Source organism: Salvia hispanica, chromosome 4 (assembly GCF_029641045.1).
Source record: "Salvia hispanica isolate PSC_SH4W2 chromosome 4, Shi_PSC_v1, whole genome shotgun sequence".
In the NCBI taxonomy this organism is placed as follows: domain Eukaryota; kingdom Viridiplantae; phylum Streptophyta; class Magnoliopsida; order Lamiales; family Lamiaceae; genus Salvia; species Salvia hispanica.
Genome location: NC_142695.1, coordinates 15,853,012 through 15,874,844, shown reverse-complemented (window position 1 = coordinate 15,874,844; position 21,833 = coordinate 15,853,012). Strand labels below are relative to the sequence as shown.

The window sequence follows — 21,833 nt, the reverse complement described above, 5'->3', positions numbered from 1 at the left end:
ACCTTTAGGGTGCAAATGGGTGCTTAAAAAGAAATTTAAGGCTGATGGAACAGTGGATAAGTATAAATCCCAGCTAGTTGTAAAAGGTTTGAAACAAAAGGAAGGACATGACTTCTTCGATACCTATTCACCTGTAACGAGGATTACATCTATCCGAGTGCTTCTCGCGATTGCTGCATTGCACAATCTTGAGATTCATCAAATGGATGTTAAGACTGCGTTTCTAAATGGTGAACTAGAGGACGAAATCTATATGGAACAACCCGAAGGGTATGTAGTACCTGGACAAGAGAAAAAGCTATGCAAACTGGTTAAGTCCCTCTATGGATTGAAACAAGCGTCGTTGAAATGGCACTTGAAGTTTGATAATGTGATGTTATCAAATGGGTTTAAAATCAACGAGTGTGACAAATGTGTCTATATTAAGAGCACTGATAATGGGTACGTTATAGTGTGTCTTTATGTTGATGACATGTTAATCATGGGTAGTAACACTCAAGTGATTAACGAGACAAAGGCCATGTTAAAGAGAAACTTTGACATGAAAGACATGGGTCTAGCGGATGTAATTCTTGGAATGAAAATTCTAAGAACATCCGATGGAATCATCTTAAACCAATCTCATTATGTTGAGAAGATATTGAAGAAATTCAATGCCTATGATGGCTTTACGGTTAAGACTCCAATTGAACTCGATGTTCACTTGAGCAAAAATAAGGGCGAACCCGTTGCACAAGAAGAATATGCACGGGTCATTGGGTGCATTATGTACTTGACTAATTGCACTCGGCCGGACATTGCTTGTGCCGTGAACAAGTTGAGTCGATACACGAGTAATCCAAGCAAAGAGCAATGGAAAGCTCTTGTAAGGGTTTTGAGATATCTAAAGCATACTCAAAATCATGGCTACATTTTTCGAGATACCCCCCGTTACTTGAAGGGTACTGTGATGCGAATTGGATAGCCAAGCCGCTATCGGGAGGGCAAATAATGGCTTCTATAACCGTAAGTCTCGACATATTCATCGATGACATAATATCGTGAGACATTTGATCACAACAGGCGTGATTACAATTGACTGTGTAAAGTTAATAGATAATCTAGCGGATCCGCTAACCAAAGGGTTAAACCGTGATCAAATGAATAAGTTGCTAGAGGGAATGGGTTTGAAATCCACAAACTAAAGAATTGTCATAGTGGTAACCCAACCATGGTGACTGGAGATCCCAAGAACTTGGTTCAATGGGAAAATTAAGCTATGAGAGTTCGTATGAAACACTCATCTACATCTATTCCCTGAAGAGCAATAGAGTGTTGAAAAAACTTGTCTTGTGGTGAGGATAAGTCTATGACTTTTAATGATTCCTAAGGATCTCAAGGAGATTGAGTTCTCAAAGAGACCGAGTAGGGCAAGATACTCGGAGTAGGAATCACCTATGTAAGTGTGAAGTGTGGCCGCTTCAAATTACACACTTATGAATCCAAAGTGGTGTCCAAGGCCGCAAAGGACACAAAACGTGAGAACGGATGAGGTTGAGGTGTTTAAGTGTTAACTCCATTGTCTCGGTGCACGCCGTGGGGGACTAGTTCAAAGCATCGCGCTACTAGGCCACATGTGTATCCGATGGCGTTGACTATGGAAGGTTCAAAACTAAACACTACCTATTCTTATGCTTATATACCTCTCTAGGGTTGAGCTTGTGTCTGCATGCATACGCATTTGGCTATTTCCACTCATGTGGGGGATTGTTGGAATCTATGCTCGGTCAATGGATTTTGACCAATTATAATTTCAACAAGACATTTAATTTTGTGAAATTAAATGATATAGCATCGATTTACGTTCGGAGTAGATGACCATGGTATATTCATTTTCTCAAATCCGATTTCCGGTGAGTGAGAAATAATGGATTAAAGTTGTGCAAAATTACAAACTAATTAAATGAGTCATGAGAGAAGCTATGAGAATAATTGAGTTAATTATCCCATATTGGAAGTTACATGTAAAAATTATAGTGGACTAAGATGGGTTGTAGAGCCCACACGCGCGCGCCACGCCGCCCTCCCCGTTGCGAGCCGCGACCCTGAGCCCGTGCCCGTGTCCATGTCCTTGGACTTGGATCTTGGAAATTGGTCTTTGGGTGGTCTTTGGGCTGTTCTTTGGGCCTGGTCGTGGGCTTGGTGCTTGGGTTCGACCCAAGGCTAGCGGGTGTAGTTCTTTTTAGACCACCACCGTTTCCATGTCAGCGAGCCAAGCGGGATGACACCTCGTCAGTATGACGTTGTAAAGCCAACGTGGCTAACACGTGATAGTCCACGTCATAAATGAACCTAGACGTGTCTAGATTCATCCTCTCAACTCCGTAACGTCTTGTAACCAACGTCCGTTACAAGTCTAGCACTGATGACAACCGTCATGGCTGTTGACCCCCTGCAGTGAACCAAGCCTATAAATAGGCTAGTCATTCTTGCATTCTAGACACACAACATCAAACACTAGAAGCATTCTGCGTCATAAGCTATTTCGCTCTCTGCATTGTCTTTCTGTCGAAGCTCTGCCCTCTCCTCCATCCAGTTCGCCGGAGCTCTGCTGATAGCGGTGCTGCTTCATCAGAGATGTAGTCATTTTATCTTTGGGGGACGAAACGCCAATCCGAAGAGCACTACCATGGCGTATCTCGTCTTACGGAAAAAGGACTCCTCAACTCGGCTAACAACTTTCACGGTTTACTTGTTTCGAATTTTCCTTGTAATCTTGTTTCATTTTTTTCCATTTGTATTTCTTCTTGGGTTGTATTACGTCCGGCTAGTTTCATATCTTGTAACACAGAATCCAGAAACCAACAATCCTTTCAAAAGCAAGTTATATCTCGTCTTGCGATTGTTGGATTTTGTTTGAATAATTATGTGATACAAAGATACACTAACCGGACGTAATACAACCCAAATGAAGAGTGAAGATAAAAGTACAAAATTAAAATAACAAAACAATAATCGAAACTATAAATCGTAAAGATATAAGCCGAGTCGAGGAGTCCTCTTTCCGCAAGATGAGATACGCCCCGGTAGTGCTCTCGGATTGGTGTGTCGTCCCTAAAGATAAAACATCTTCGTCTTGTTCGTTGCCCGACGAACTAGATAATGGCAAGGGCAGAGCTTCGACGGAATATTATGCACAAAGAGGGAGAGAGCTATGCAAAATGATATGCAATCTTGTTGTGTCTAGTATTGTGTAGAGAATGCAATGGATGCATGCCTATTTATAGGCTAAGTCCACTCATGGGCATCGATAGAGTCAACGACCATTATGTGTGCCATGATGGCTTTGACTGTGACCGTCTGGGGTTACTAGCCGTTACGGGAGTTAGAGGAGACTGATGCATCTGGACACGCTACACGACGGGGTTCATCGTGAAACTTCTGGTCACACGATGCGTCGGGGTCCATCAGGGACCTTTTGTCACCCGCTATGCGTCGGGGTCCATCGTGAACCCCTTCGGACCCGCTATATGTCAGGGACCGTCGTAGACCTTTTAGCACCCGTTGTGCACTTGGGTCCACTATAATTATTACACGTAATAATTCATCTTATTAAATCAATATTTAATAAGGTTCTCTCCACCAATGTGGGATAATTAACTCTTTTAATCCCTTGGTTTTATCTCATAGCTCCTTTATAGCTCACCACTGTGACAAACTTTAATTCATAATTTCTCACTCACCAGGAATCGGTTTAGAGAAAATGAATATACCACGAACATCTACTCCGAAAGTAGATCGTCGCTATTGCATTTAATTTTACAAAATTAAATATCTCGTCACTTTTATATTGGTCAAAGTCCATTGACCAAACACGATTCCAACAAAAACAACTCCATAAAATTTTAATTTGCAAATCGATCACTGATCACACTACTAGCTTGTTGCTGATACTGGGGTTTATATGTAAAATGAAGAAGCATTTTATGTACTCCCTCCGTCTCATCGTAGATTTCACACTTGGGAGATGGCATGAGATTTTAAGAGATGTTATTTTGTGTGTTAAGTGGTGAGAGAAAATATAATTTTAAATCGTGCCGAAAAGGCAAAAATCAAGAATTCACAATATTTTATAGGTGCTTGATTTGCAAAGATGCATATATGGTTGGGTTATTTACACTGTATCCCACGATTCATAGTGCCCATCCACATTATATAAACTAGGAAAGGGGAAGACTTACTCGACCACAATTTCATAGAAGGCGCTTTTCAGCAGCTTGATCATTTGCTGCAATGACAATCAGCGTTACGATATTTACTTGGGGTAGTTGATTACCATATGACTCTTTAGGAGGGTATGTCATAAATCATGAAATAAATTGGCAGACGAATAAAGAAGTAGAGTTAAATTCAGAAAATTATAAATAGAATGCAACCTTGAAGTGTGCTTTCAGATGCATGAATAATCCCAGCATGAGTTGCAAGTTCAACAAACAGTTCTATCAGTCTCTCCAATGCCCCAGCAGCAGTTACTTCACCCTCACCTGCTATTTATTGACTACTTCAATATGAAGATGTAAAATGGACAGACACTAAGAAAATGTATTAAAAAAATGTACATGTCCGTCCATCATGACTTTTTTATTAACCAGGCAATAAATGTCAACATGCATTATAGAAATCGTGATATCACTGAAACGGAGACAGTTCTGAAAGAATACAGATGCTACATGATTTCCTTACATATGTTGATGTACATAATCTCAATCACCAACTTTTGATGTTATTTTTTTAGAAATGAAGCCTAGGAGCAAAGAAGAAGACTTACTCAGCTGCTTGATCTTTTACAGCTTTGTGATAAATCAAGAGAGCTTGAAATGGGATTAAAGTACATGCAACATCACATACTTAGCATTCAAAGAGAAAATCACAATTGACTTAAATAAATCCACTATATATTCCCACTATTGTATGCAGCCAAGTCCAATATTATTCCCAACAAGGATCTGCCTCTAATACAGTTTAATGATTCAAATAACACAAGAATCTAAAACTCTCATAGCATTGGACAAACAACTTTGATACCACAGCTTTGCATCACTGAGAAATCAAAGAATGTCACCAAGAAGAAATCTCTATGTCGACATAGTGAGGGTCTAATATCTTACATTAACAGCTAGAGGTGTAGCTAACAGACGAATAAACTCAGGATGTTGCATTACATCTCTAATCTGGGGATTGGAATCTAACACGTTCTGTAGACTTGGGGCAAAATTGTGTTGGAATATTAAAATAAATAAACTTGATTTTTGTAATAGAATTATCTAGATATGATGGAAATATTTAGATATTATAGAATTCTCTAGAATTAAGTATGAAAATATCTAGATATTTTAGTAGAAATATCTAGGTATAGAATTCTCTAGAATGTAGATTTTTTTTAGTAAAATATCTAGAATTTTATGGAGAAAAATCTAGATATAAAATATTAAAGAATATAGTAGAGAATTCTAGAATAGGAAGAGATGCCTATAAATAGAGGTGAGTTGTAATATTTTGTATAAGTTGAACAACTTGAGAAAGTTTGAGAAATAAAAGTGTTTCTTTGCTTTCCCACATAACCAACCTCTCATAAATCATTTCTCACATATTCAACACATTCTCCTCTCAAATATTTCCTCCAAACTAAATTGCTCATCCAACATATATCTTTATATTCCAACAAATTGAACATCTAAGATATAGTACATATGAGTGACTGATAAGTTTGATATATTTTAAAGAAAAATAAATCAAAAGTAAAGTAAAGAAGCAAAGGAGTAACCACTGAATACAGGTGATCCTAGAGGGAAGTATAACCTTAACCAGGTGTTGGTTATTGCGTAACATATCACCAATTGTTTTCTCAACAATTGGGTCTTCCGGATACTCAGTAGAAGGATTAGAAGATGTAAGATCTAGCATAGAGATCGGAGACCCCTCAGAATCAGGTTGGTGGTAGGATTGCCCGAAGAGCTTGAGTTTCTATCAATCATCCCTGCAAATTGCATTTAAAAACATGATAAATGACCTAAGATAATCAAAACTGTACATGAATTAAAGAACTCAACAACAAATACAAATTGGACAATCAAGCAACTAGAGGAAATAATTTCAAGATATAGCTTTAAAATATTGATCTTTGAATCAGTATAGACTCTCCTCTCTCTCACTCTCTTTCACACACACATACCAATAAAGGTCAAGGGATTTGGAAGTGGGATTGTATTTGGACAAGGCGAATAGGTTGCATCTTCATGTCTACCGTGTTCCATATCAGACGGAGGGTATCGTAATCAGTAAGTATGTCTGCCACCTCAGGTTTTTTTTAAAAAAATTAACTCCTATATGATGGAGGATATTATATATAAAATCTCCTCTCTCTCACTCTCTTTCACACACACATACCAATAAAGGTCAAGGGATTTGGAAGTGGGATTGTATTTGGACAAGGCGAATAGGTTGCATCTTCATGTCTACCGTGTTCCATATCAGACGGAGGGTATCGTAATCAGTAAGTATGTCTGCCACCTCAGGTTTTTTTTTTTTTAAATTAACTCCTATATGATGGAGGATATTATATATAAAATCCTAAAAAAGGAGGAAATTACAACTGAGGTTAAGAGGGCTCGAACTCGGCACCTCATACATTGATGTAAGCTCCTTGCCGCTAGGACAAAGGCTCTGAACGTCTGCCACCTCAGGTTACAATGCACAATGTCATCAATTCGGTGCTTACTAACAAGCATGTTGCATTCAGTCTAGGGATTATTGAATAAATCTTGAACAGCCGGTATGGTGAAAATATATTTGACAATGTCAGGATCTTCAATCATTTCCCTCATCATTTTAATCCCCGGAAATGATCCCGGCCCTGGATAGGTATCAAGTCCAGACTTAGATCCTCCAATACCTGCTTTCAATTTATAATCTGTTGGCACTGAATATGTAGTATCAAAAGATGCAGAAACTCGAGCCAAGTCAACAGTTTGATCATCTTCAAGACCTATCAATAAAAATGATCTAGGTATATCAGTATATACGATGCAAAATATTTTGGATGAAGAAAATAAATATAACAAGTAGAAAATTAAACACAAACAAGATGCAACAAGTATTATTTTCAACGAGATGCAACAAGTATTATTTTCAAACCAGCCTCAGAAAATAGATGAAACCTAGCTGAGAAAAGTGACTGAAGAAATTTAGACTCACGTGCATACTTCATTACTAACGAACTCACATAAGTTGTTAACTAATTGTGCAAAAATAGAAGTCATAAACACGGAGATTAAAGAATCACCATACTCAGGATTGAGTAAATGTAGTGGTAATAAAAGAGACAATTTCCACTGCATCATAGCATGGCTAAGGTCTGCTTATACCTCTATAACAAAAAGAGAAACATATATATGTAGAAATTATGTTAGGAGGCAGCATGGACGTAGGGTTTTAGAGAAAAATAGAGTTAGGATTTGTGTTTTGGAGGCTTATGAATCTGGAAGAGGTTGAATTAAACTAAAATTCTTATTTTAAATTGATACACGTGTCGGGTTATTGGGGTGAATGGGTTGAATGTGAGAAAACGGCCGCCAGCCTCCATCCGCTGCCACGGAAAATTGACACAACATGCCATGGCAGTGGTGTTTAGCCTGAAATTTGCCATGGCAGATATTATAAACATTGAATTGATGCCACAGAAAAGACTTCATATATCACTGCACACAAGCAATAACCATGAAACAATCAGATTACTAACAACCACTTAATAGTTATAGGAATGCGGCATAAGCTAACTTCATACTAAAAACAAGGCTCTAACACAGAGTCGGAAACAGAGAAGTACCGTAGCAGCTTAGGATTTGATCGCCCTTCATTGTGTGGCCTTTGTAGATCAGACGCTGCTGCTCAGCTGGAATATCACATTTCTAGAAATGATTGACTTGAAATTTCCGACATTTGTATTCAAGCAGTGGCGGATCCAGAAATTTTAGATTGGGGGTACGATTAATAATTACATTAACTTAGAGATTTAATATTCAATTGATTTTTTTCTATTATATAATTTTTTTTTTTCTATTATCTCAATTATTTATTTTCAAGTGAGTCAAATTATTATACGTATAGTATAAAAAATAACTTTTTGCATTTTATTATTTGAAATTTTTCACTATATAAAATAGAGATTATTATTATATTAATAGAGAATTTATTTTAGTAGTTCAGAAGGACTTTTTAAAAATTTTAAAACAGAATGTATCATATTTACTTGTAGTATAATAATAAAATATGATCATAATTAAAAAAACATAAATAATAACTATGATTAGAGCCTATAATATATTCATACATAACAAAACTGAAACAAATGAAAAAACAAATAATATATTAGTATATTAATGATACATTAATTAGAAACATAAATAATGGAGTACTTGAGGATCCACTATAGGAGAGAGCGCCATGGGCTTTGGTGGCAGGGGGTGCCCAAGAGAGCGCCACTCTAGTGGCCCAGCCGCGGCTCCCCTATTGCAGCGGCCACGAGCCGCAGCTCTCCCTATTTTCAATTTTTTTTTTATTTTCTTAATTCTATAAACATACCCATTTTTCCTCATTTTTTTAATAAAAATATACACAAATTGAAAAAAATAATTTATTTGGTGGCTTGGCCTTGTCCACCATAGTGGAAAACAAGTTTTTTGGTGGCCCGGCCACACTTTGTAGCTGCCCGGCCAACTATAGTGGACACTTAAATGATTTTAAAAATATAGGTAGAAGGCCAAATTCACGCTTAAGGGGAATTGAACCCGGGTCTAGAGCTAGGAATGAGAGCATTTTACCACTAAGCTACTCACAATTTTGGGATGCAGTTGTACCCCCATGTACTTAATTGGATACGCCACAAGGATGTAAGGCCAGAGAAATCCAACCCATTGCGGCCACGGATGTTCAACTTCGCCTCTTCTACCCAACTGCCACTCAAATCGACATCCTCATCACCCATATCACTGCTGTTCATTCCGACAATGATTATGTGATCTCGATCACACGAGGAAAAAGAAAAAATGGCGATGGTTCGTCCAAGAAATCCTAAGCTCTAATCTTATGGGGCTCGATTCTCTCGACAATTTTGATTTTCTCTCTAAAACAAGTTTCCGCGCTCTGACACTTTTGTAACCTAAATTCAATTACATTTAGAGCGGGCTGTAAATTAACATAAATCATGTTATAAAAAATTAGTGAGACTATTTTTTTTTACGTACAAATCAAAATAAAAAAAAAATTATGAATAGAGTAAGTATTATTTTAGTTAGTTATTTTTAATTATATGGAGTATCATTCTATTTATTCTCTAAAAGTAAAAACTTTAAAAATATCCGAGTTTTGTGAAAAATTAGCAAAGTAGAAAGAAAAGTTATAAACTAATTAGAATAATTGACACTAATATCATTAATACTTCCTCCGTTCCATGTTACTTGAGGCGTTTATTTTCAGCACAGGATTTAAGAAATATGTGTTTAGTTAGTTAATAAAGTAAAATAAAGTAGAAGAGAGAATAATGTAAGAGAGAGAAGAGAAGGTAAAGTAAAAGAATGAATAAAGTAGATATGATTAGATATTATGTTTTTAGCTAAAAAAGAGAAATGACTCAAGTAACTTGGGACATCTCAAAAGTAGTATACTACGTGGTGGAAAAAGTAATAAGTTTTTAAGGAACTACTCCTATTTTTCTAGAAGCTACTAAAATAACAAAAAAAAATAATTTTGGGGACAAAGGGACCTACTAATATGACAAAATTAATATCAATATATCAAATATTATAAGAAAATAGTGTAAATTATTTTATTTATATATTTTAACAAAAAATTCTAATATTACTATGCATGTGTAACTGAAATTGAAGGACTACTATATACTACTCCTAGTATAATTCTTTTTTGAAAAAATACAAATGGTGAGAGAAGAAAATAAGTAATACTACTATGTTGTGTGTGAAATGGTTAATTGAATATAAGTAAATAGCAAATACATGTGTCTCATTAGATGAAACGTTTATTTTAGTATTTTGGAAAAATAATACTAATAAATAGTTAAAAAAAAAAACAAAAAGTAAAGTAAATGAAAAAAATAATATATAAGGATCTCATATATATTATTCTCTCTTACATTATTTTTTCTAATTATTTATTATTATGTTCAATACACACGCAAAAGAGGAAGTGTTTCATAGTTTTAAAACTAGGAATGGATCCCTTGTTGTGCAGTGAAAACACAACACCATGTTGTGCCTTAAAAACGACAACATTTAATGATTACTTGCTTCTTTTTTTACTTAATTAATAACTGTAATTGGTGGTAGTAATAGTTAGCTAGCGATTCTTTATGATTAGATTTAATCGGGATCTTAAAACAACGCCACATTCTTACATTTGGATGTTTCTTTCTTATATACTACGGGGGAGGATCCCTGTTGTGTTAAAAAACACAGCAGGGTCTGCTGTTATTAAAACGTAGACTTTTCCAAATGAAACGTAGGCCCAATTTTAGAGAGATAATTATAAGGATGGAAATAATATCAAAACCACTCGTTTCTTATTCTCGTTTTCTTTCTTTTTCACATTTTCTTTAATATTATTATCAGGTGGGCCAAGTCACTTTTTCCAGTGCGTATCTGGCGGGTCACCAGGTTCGTTGCACGCGAACCCGGCAGGCCGCCAGCTATGTCACTGATCCGCGCAGTCTCTGTAAAACGACCATAACTTCTTCTACCAAACTCTGATTGAGACGTTTAAGATATCCACGTGAAACTCTTTCGAATACGAAGAAATGGTATGCATTATGGGCTAATTGGGCTTCAAAATCTTCAGAAAAACTGTCTCAAACCAAAGCTGCTGCACACACATATTTTGCACATTTTTCTACACATTCTTCACAAAATGGTCGAAATACCAACATAATAGAGAAGTAGCTATAATCATACCTCAAAGTACACAATATATGATCAAAACCAAGTAAAACTACTATCTAAAACCATGAAAAAACCATGAGGGTGGAGATCAAACATATCAGATACAGACGACTCTCGCTTCGGTTATCCAGAAGACGAGTGATCACAAATAATGCAGTGCTGATGTCCTATGACATGCCAATTGTACCCACAAAACCCTAAACACACTCAAGCACGGGGCATAAGCATAGACAAGTATACTTTATTTCTGACATCTTCCAACATAACACATGAACAAAGACATATCATACATCATCACATATAGATCAGACATCATCACATATAACCACATTTGTATACATCCCATCTGTGGGAGTCGGTGGGGTGATCGTCGGAGCCGGACATTTTTGCAAGAGAGAAAGAGTGAGAATTTAAAGAGAATGAGATTGATGAGAGAATTGTTTGGTGTAGTGTGGTGTAATTTTCTTTGTTGAAATGGAGGTATTTATAGATGAAAATGTGAATTTTAGGATAAAAATAATGAAAAATAAATTATAAGTGGAGAAAAAATGGATATATTTTATTGGGAAGTGAGAAAATATATTTTTATTTGAATCTGATTTTTTTATATATTTTCGAATTAAACAAAATAGCCAACGACATTTCCGTTGGCGAATCACACAGTGCCACGCCACCCTGCTCTTCTGCACGACGGTGCTCGATGGTAAGAGCACGTCCGTGCCATCGGCAAGAGCACAACGACTACCAGGGTACTCGTCGCTAAGGAGTGGCAAATCGTGTGTGTCGGGTCGTTATCGTGTCGACACGATACAAACACGAACACGGTAACAACAAACACGACCCGCTAAGAAAACCTCAAACACGAACACGAACATGACACTAAACCATTAACGACACGAACCACTTCGGGTCAACACGACACGATAACAACACGTATTGGAAAGTGATTAAATATTTAAATAATTTAAATGAGATATAACTGTATGAGACTATGAGACTCAATTTAATAAGTATTGAAAAATGAAAATAGTAAGAATTAATAATATTAAAATATTATTTGTTAACAGGTAACACGAACCCTACACGAACATGACACGGACACGTATTGTTAACGGATAACACGAACCCGACACGAACACGATACAAACTTTTCGTGTCCTTAACGGGTCGACTCGATAAGGACACAAACCCAAAAAGCTCTTACTCAAACCCATTAATTTCGTGTCGGTTCGTGTCGTGTTATCGTGTCGTATCAAAAATTGTCAGCCCTACTCGTCGCGCCAATGGCACGGCGGCTGCTCATTCCAACGAGTACCGTTGCGGATGCTCTTATGTGAGCATCACTCTCGTTTAACGCACATTTAGCGTTGTTCATTCGATTTATATATTTAGTTTTATTCTAATGCATTAAAAAATGTTATTGAAAATTTTAATTTCATAACATTCATAAAAAATTTAAGCTTGATTTGCCATATTATTAATTTATTTGAAATTATAGAAAAAATGAACAAATCGAGCTTTGATTTTTATGAATTTTGTGAAATTAAAATTTTCAATAACATTTTTAATATATTATAATCAAACTAAATATATAAATCGAAACGAACAACGCTAAGCGTGCGTTAAACGAGAATGATGCTCACTTAAAAAGCTCACATAAAGTTTCTTCATGGCACATAATATTGATATTATAATGTTTCTCTTCTCTTCGTTTTATGGTTAGTATCGGTTTGGTATAAGAAAAAAGGGTAGTGATTGAGACATAATGTCTCTATGCCATAATGCCCCTATGTCACTTTGACATAAGCTTAATTTAAATATGGACTAATATATCCTTATGTTATTTTAAAAAGGTATATCTTAGATTTATGATAATTAAATAAAACATGCTTATTATGCTCTTATTTATAGAGATACCTATTTATCTTTTCAAAGTATGTTTTAGCTCTACAAATTATTCTAAAATTTAAAGTACATTTTATGATATTTAAAATGAGTTGTGCAATGCATGCACGGTAGTGGACAGTGGACACTAGTTTTAAAGTAAAACTCGAATTCACTCAAAGATGACTTGATATGACTTATTTTTGTAAAAATATATTGGCATGCGTTCACTTTGTGCATCAAGTACTCAATGCTGAATGTTTTATGAATTTGCAAGTTGAGCTAATCTAAGCACAGTGGGTGTTGGGCAAAAAAAAAGTTAGCTAGTTAAATATTCTGAATATGCAATGTCTTCACACATCACACATGACATTATTTTTCTCTCAAATCATTCCGTTGAGATGATGTATTCTTTTATATTTCTATATCGTTGGATACTATCTCCTTTCAATTGTTGAACTACTGAGGTTGATACTTTATTCAAGTTATTTCGACTATTTCAAGCTATGTACAAGTATAAAATTTATTTTTCCTTTTTCTTCCCTGCTTCTTTAATTCTCCCTCGTTATAAGTAAAATATCTCTTCTTGCGCTTGTTAGAAATATTGTAGCCTTAAATGAACAAAAGAATCAAAAACTAGAAAGATAAATATAACAATAACAATATAAGTATATAACAAACTAACAAGAAAACAAATTATTGTTGTCGTCAAGTTGAGTCGAGGTATCCCTCTTTTTGCAAAAAGAGATACACCTTGGCTAGTGCTTACAGATTGACGCAAAGTCCCCAAAGATGAAACAAGCACCTATCAAGAAGAAGCACCTCAAACTCATAGGCACTAGCAAACTTGACTTGGGAGGCAAAATCCGAGCATTACAATGCTCTTAAATTGCAAACTAAAATGCTATAGAGCTAGAAAGATAATAGAAAAATGCTTTGAGACGTGGTGCATTTCTCATCTCTCAAACCTACTATTATGCTAAGAGCGACCACATATGATCTCACCCCACTACTCCCGTTTTTGATCATATAGTTCCTTCATATATAGCCAAATCGAGCTAGCATTGTCCAAATACATGATACTGGAGCTGATCTGCGGAGAGGGAGTTCCATAGCCAGGAAACCAAAACACATCATTTTGTTTAATAAAAGCCACAACAGCCGACAAAAACAACCCTTAGTGGAAAGAGAATATAAGACACTAAAAAAAATAATCAAATGATTATACCCATCCCTAACTTCATCTTCTTCTCCAACTTTCCACCCTCAATTTCAAATTTTCTGCAATTCCCTCCTAATGTTCCAGCAGAGGTGGCAGCAATCTGTCAATGATGGGAAAGTGGTTCGAGTTCTCAAGCACTCAACAATTCCGGGCCACGCGATGGTTGAAAAAAATAAATGAAACTGAGTTATGATAAGTATCATTGTGGTAATTTCGTAGATAAGCATTCCCTAAATCATGTAATGAATTAACGAGGAAAGCCTCTCATGAAAACTGATAGTGAAGGGAGTATACGTTGATATCAAAACAACTCCATAAAATTTTGAATTTGCGAATCGATCACTGATCACACTACTAGCTCGTTGCTGATGCTGGGGTTTATATGTAAAATGAAGAATCATTTTATGTAGTATGTACTCTACTCCCCAAAGAAAAAAGGAGACTTTAGAAATCGTGCGGAACAGGCAAAAATCAAGAATTCACAATATTTTGTAGGTGCTTGATTTGCAAAGATGCATATTTGGTTGGGTTATTTACACTGTATACCCTTTTCAGTATCCTACGATTCATAGTGCCCATCCACATTGTGTAAACCAGGAAAGGGGAAGACTTACTCAACCACAATTTCAGAGAAGGCGCTTTTCAGCAGCTTGATCATTTGCTGCAGTGACAATCAGTGCTAGGATGTTTATTTGGGGTAGTTGATTACCGTATTACTGTTTAGGGGGATCTGCCATAAATCATGAAATAAATTGGCAGACGAATAAAGAAGTAGAGTTAAATTGAGAAAATTATAAATAGAATGCAACCTTGAAGTTGAAGACTAACAGCCTCTGATGATACATAACTTCACCCCCTCCTGCTCCAGTGTTGGCCATCTCAAGAGCCACTTTCTCACTCATCACGGTCTCTCTATCGCAGATAATTTGCAGTTCTTCCCTATGCGAGCATAGTTTGCCTCAAGTATTCTTTCCCTCTCTCTCTCTCTCCGCCGCTCACCACGAATTTTTTCTCTTCGCGATCTTTCCTCTTTCTCTTCTTTTGTTTCCTTGTTCTTCCCTATGCCAGCATCTTCTGCCTTGAGTCCTCTTTCCCCCTTTCTCTCTCTCCGCCGCTCCGCAGGAATTGCTTCCCTTTGCAATCTCAACTCTTTCTCTTCTTTAGTTTCCTTGGGGCCATCTCCAATTCTTTCACCTCTACCCCTTTCATATTCCACACTCGTATCACCATAATTAGCAGCGTTCTTGGAAGGAATTGATATGCCACTTGGTAAAGCTACTAGACCAGTTCTCTCAGACCTTGCCTTATGTGCCAACATCAGTAGTTCCATATGTTTCTTCTCCTTCCGCGTCATCATCATCTCCTTTTGAGCCTTTGACTGTACTGCAACAACAGCCTCTCTAGCTTTTTGTTCTGCAACGTATAGTGTCTCGGAAGGAATTGATATGCCACCTGCTAAAGCTACTACACCAGTGCTCTCAGATCTCGCCTTCTGTGCCAACATCCGTAGTTCCATATGTTTCTTCTCCTTCTCCGCCATCATCATCTCATTTTGAACCATCGATTGTACTGCAACAACAACATCTCTAGCTTTTTGTTCTGCAACGTATAGTGCCTCGGAAGGCTTGACAAAATTATCATTAATCTGAACCTCCCGCAGCCCACAACCATCAGCAGCTAGCCACTTGTCGAGAGGAATTGTATAATCTTTAGGGTTCTTCAAGTTAGATATGCAAGGTGGGATGTTCCACTCCTGCTGGTCCTTCACAGTCACAGGTCGAGGTGGAGAATGCATGACCTTGACTGCAGAGAGGAAGATAATAGTTTCATCAGAAATATGCATAAACCTAAGAACAACTGATCATATACCATATACATCATCTAACTTGATTACCGGCAAATGCTTTGGCAGCTTTGGTTGCATTAAGATTTGGGAGTAAGTTGAACACATCCTGCACAGATCAGGTTGCACAAGATAATGAGGTGCTCTTTTAAAATGATCTATCCTGACCAGAACTACAAGAAAACAGATACAATCCCATTCTTTTTACTTTTCATTTTTGAAGTGATAGAATCCAATTATAACTGCAGTTTACATATCAATATTAGCAAAATGTTCAAAAAGGGTACCTGGAGATGGTAGAGGATTTTATGGTTTATTGGGAGCTTCCCTTCTATAACCAGGTCTAAATAACTTCGGATCAGTTCCAATTGTGCATCCAATCCCTTCAGAGCAGCGAGTTTCCTTATCACCTGGAGAAAGGTCATAAAGATAAAATTCTCATTTCTACCACTTACATTAGAATCTAACATCTTCATACCATGATGATTACACAGGAACATACATGGAGGCAAGGAGTATGAGAATCTGAAGATATGATAATCCTGAGTAAGATAGAAAGGAAGGAAGAAGAGAATAGAAACCTCAGTAGCAAGGGTGCTGATAGTAGTGTCTTTTACATCTCTTGGCAGATATTCAACTCCTGTCATAACCAAGATGAGAGGAAGTGAGAAGGGGTTTTTCCATAACATCAATATAATAAAATAACATAGATTGTATAGTATTCCAAAGAAGAATTCTTCTGGTGCAGTAACATACCAATTTCTGCAACTTTATCATCAGCAATTTCAGAAGGTACATGCACAAATACCTTCTGCCTTTTTTGAGTGGTATTCTGCAAGTTTTCAAAGAGCTTGAAACACGAGGAATGCAAAAAATGTATAAGTTACATGAAAGTAAAACATCAGTAATTTCTAGATACCTCTTGAACCTCCTCAACTGCATAATACGCTTTAGTAGGTAGCCCAAGCTCTTTTGGTTGGACATCAATAACGACCAACACTGGAGTGGGAACATAGCTGAAACAACATGAAGTGTGATTTAGCATTGAGTTTGTACAGTGACAGTAGATAAGTCTCTTACACCTGACCAGTAAAGGAAACCGAAGAAGTAGAAACATCTACTAGCATCGACGAAAAGAGTATATTATATTGAGTTTGTACAGTTAAACTGAATAAGTTTTGTGTACCATGCTTGAGAGGTATCTTTTCAACATGAAATGTCTCTAATGCAATCATGAACAACAAAATGCCAGCAACTAACCAGCAGATAGAAATATTTCTAATGAATCAGCTTAAAAGACAAAGATAACAGTATTAGAAAGAGATCTTACTCACTGAAAAGACCATGTACACATAGGTCATTATCCTTTAGGTTTGGACCAGTGCTATACCAGCCAACAACATGATCCTCGGCTGACATGAGATAAATATGTTGAATCAGATGCTAAAGTTAGAAATATATTCAACCGAGAAGAAGAGGTTTTGAAATAACAAACCATTTATCATTCTGAACATGGAAAACATTGATTCGTGGTAGTTATGATCAAGAAAGCAGATAGTAGGGTCCTTTTCATCTTCTTCAAAAGGCACTGCTCAAATCAAGTCAACACGTTAGAGAAAAATGTGGCATGTAATACCATTAACAACACTAAAATACTTTAGTAATGAAAAATTCATGATGCAAACTTTGTAATCATGGGATTTGCAGGCCTCTACATATGCTTAATTTCAAGACTTATCTACATACTCAAGCAAATAAGGAACACTGGGACGGTAAACGTTATTACGAACTCACTAAATCGAAAATAATGTACAAATTCCCTTTTACTCAAAAATAGTGAATTATTTTTTCAAATTTTTGGCTTATGTGCGTCGAACATATATAGACAAGGCCAATGTTTCGCTCATGCATCTCTTCACCTATATATATTTATTTTAGAGGTATGTTATCCTCCATTATTTTCAGATAATGTTTCTTCTAACAAGTTAGAACTTCTTTTTTGGAGAAAATAGTGGCGGTACATTATTGGGATCCGTGAGATGTGTTCGGGGCGTGGCCATGCCTGCGAACAAAGTGAGATGAGGGAGAGTCGCTTGCGATGGATGGACTGGTTGATTGGTAGAGAGAGGGCCCTTGGAAACAAGGTGCGAGTAATATGAGGTAGAAATAATATGTAGGAAGAGGAGGTGATGTGAGGTTTGTATTTATATATGTATATCGTTACATGCATAGGTATTAGTATTAAGATTCTAGGCCTCTCATGCGTAATATTTGTAAGGATTGCAAGTGCATATGTATATGCGGACTTAGCTGGAATATAAGGGGAGTTTTGGAGATATTTACAAGATTGTCATTTTATATTAAAAATTATAATTTAATTAAAACTAATTTTTGTTTGTGAATTTGTTTAGGGTTAACGGCAGTTTCATGGAAATTAAAGACTTCCAATAAATGTAATGAATATTGCTGAATATAATTATTATTTAATTAAAACTGATTTTTGGTTGTTACTAAAACTTCCGTTAAATGTAGTGAATATTGCAAAATAATTCAAGCAAACTTGAAGACAAACAGGGCGTACAATTTTCTTTTTTAAAGGTACAGTTTATATTTCATGCATAAATTTATACTACCTTATTTTATTAGGAAAACATGACACTACATATTCCCTAATTATAAGGCAAATAACTGTTATTCATACTTATGTTTATCCGAAGTGGGGAATAGGAAAGGTTTCATCCCAAGGCAATTAATGATTTCAACATATGATCAAATTAATTTTAAAAAGAAGAAACGGTTAATATGAAAAAAAAAATGCAAACAACCATTAATCACAATTAATTTTAGTCTAAGTGGATAATATGAAAGGTTTTTAGAATATGTAGCGTCATAATTTATTGGCCTACGTATAAATATAACCTTTGGAGCTTGATTACTATCCACACATTTTTACTTACCTTACATTTATAATCGAATGTTCGAATCGGATGTATCCACGGCTTGGCCACAACCGAAATTAAACCCCTTCCGGCGATGTCTTTGACTCCTCAACAAAATACTACTTCGGCTCCAATAAGTAATACCATTGGGTGAATGGATGCTTGGATGAATGAAAGCAAATTTTTTTGTTTGTTTAACGTTCTCATAGCCCTATTGTAAAGCACTTTCTTAATATGAGCATATAAACAGATTTACAGCCATGATTCCGGTAAAAAAAACATATACTATCAGTAAGGATTATCAAGTAGGCCGACCCAGTGTAAGATATCGAATACAGATCTAAAAACCCCAAAATAGAATAAGTGATCAACAAAATAAAATTGAATTGGGACGGAGGGAGAATGTTATTGATATTTGGCTCATTTGTTGGACATGATGAGTATATTTTAAAGTTAAGGGTTTAGGATTTAGGTTTCAAGGTTTGGTTTTTTAGTGTATAGGGTCACTATATTGCAATAAAATGAAGCTCGACAAAGAAGTGTCTCACCCGATTGTAGTGGTCGGTGATGCTGAGCAGCACCAGCGGATGAATCAATCCATATCACACGTTTCGACTTGATTCTGCAATCGAAGACGATTAGGGTTTATATGTTACTCGATTTACCATATTTCATCAACAGAGATATGGTTTAATAATTATTTTAGAGTTCACTATTAAAAGAGGGAAGTATGAGTTTCATATTTCATTTTGAGTAGTGATAAATTAACAAAATTTGTATATACAAAATTGGATATTTAAGGTATTTTACATTTTAAAATGTAATGTATTATATATCTACCCTTTAATTGATTATTTAGGATAGATTAAGTTTCTCATAATCAATATTTATGTATTTAAGGAATGATTAGTAATTGATTATGTATACTAACCGTTACATAATTTTTTCTTTCATTAACAAAAATGAGGATATTTCTTCTCCATTTAATAAAAAATTAAACTCTCCCCTACAAATTAGCTAGATTCATATGGTTCATGATTTCATAATTTTCGGATGAAGATTTTGATTAGGAATAAATTAAAATAAATTTAATTAAAAATTTACAATACTTTTAATAAGATATTATAGATTCACTTCAAATTTGCAAAATACTACTACTATAAAAGGATTCCAAGTTGACTTGCATTCTAAAATGGAGAATTTTATTTAATATTCAAACAATAATATAAAAGTTTATATTCTCTCCGTCCCCAAAGAGTATGAACTTTAAGTTCACCACAAGTTTTAATGCATTATTGGTAAAGTAAAAGAGAGATAGATAGAGAAAGTCTTTTAAATATTGTTAGTGGAGAATGAGTCCCACCTCATTAGAGAAGAGAATTTCCAAAATTGGAATGTTAATACTCTTTCGGGACGGACAAAAAAGAAAATAGTGCATATTCTTCAGAGACGGAGGGAGTATATCGTTTGAGTTTGCTTTAGAACTGTTTTAATTCACTCATCTAATAGTCATTAATACCAAATTATTTTATTATAAAATAATTTTAAAATTTAAAATTATAAAAGCGACTATATGTATATATATTCTTAATATTATCCTTGAACGAAAAAATGATTATCATTAGCATCTAATTGTATTGCTATTAAATAATCTTTAAAATTCTAAGTTTATAAAAAAACATACATGTATATATACTTCATTTCTTAGTATTATCATCCAACAAAATAATCATAGTCATACTCATCAAATTAATTATAATTTTTAAAATTTTAAGTTATAAAACGATTGCATCTATATATACTTAATTTCTTAGTGTTATAATCCAACGAAATAATCATAATCATTCGCATCAAATTATTTTATTATAAAATTATCTATAAAAATTTCGAGTTATAAAAACAACTATACATCATTTCTTAGTGTTGTTATCCAACGAAATGATCATAGTCATTCTTATTCAATTAATTGTTTAAATTATTTAAAATTCTAAGTTATAAAACGACTACATGTATATATATACTTAGTGTTATCATCCAACGAAATATCATAGTCATCAAATAATTACTTTAATATTATGTAAAATTCTAAATTATAAAAAAACATATATTTAATTTCTTAGTGTTATCATTCAACATAATAATCATAGTCATTTACATCTAATTATTTTATTAATAAAAAATTATTATCTAAGTTATAAAAACGACATGTATATATAGTACTAATTTCTTATTGTTATCATCCAACGAAATAATATTAGTCATTCACATCTAATTATTTTTTATTAAATAATTCTTAAACCTTAAAGTTATAAAAATAATTACATGTATATATCCTAGTGTTATCATCTAACGAAATAATATTAGTCATTCGCTTCCTAGAATAGTGGTTATTAAATAATCAATAAAATTTTAAGTTATAAAAACGACTACGTGGATGTATATTTAATTTGTTAGTGTCATCGTCCAAGGAAATAATCTTTAAAATTCTAAGTTAATAAAAACAACTACATGTACACATACTTTACTTTAAAGTATTATCATCCAACAAAATAATAACGGTCATTCTCATCCAATTATTTTATTTTAAAATAATTCTTATAATTCCAAGTCATACAAGCGACTGTATGTATATATACTTAATTTCTTAGTGTTATCATCCAACAAAAGTATTCCACCTCTTCTATAAAAAATGAAATATTTTTTTTGAACTGTCCCACAAAAATGACACATTGCTAAAATAGAAATAAAATCATCTCTATTTTTTTTTCTCTTTTAATTTTTTCTCTTTTTATTTAACTCACAAAACAATAATAGTACCATCACATAAAATCCCGTGAGGGAAATAAATATTTTGTAATTTAATTAAACGAAAAAATAATTATCATTCACATTTAATTATTTTATTATTAATTTATCACTATATAAACAACTAGATGTATATACATTTTCGAATATGA

At 34.7% G+C, this 21,833-nt stretch overlaps 1 long non-coding RNA gene across 1 annotated transcript; it reads right to left on the bottom strand.

Moving 5' to 3' along the window:
• Nucleotides 1–3,885: 3,885 nt before the first annotated feature.
• Nucleotides 3,886–5,228, bottom strand: LOC125192744 (uncharacterized). The gene is made up of 3 exons (XR_007171462.2): nt 5,148–5,228; nt 4,416–4,523; nt 3,886–4,267 (listed from the first exon to the last, which is right to left on the bottom strand). It is a non-coding gene; the product is annotated as an uncharacterized LOC125192744 (long non-coding RNA).
• Nucleotides 5,229–21,833: the final 16,605 nt, after the last annotated feature.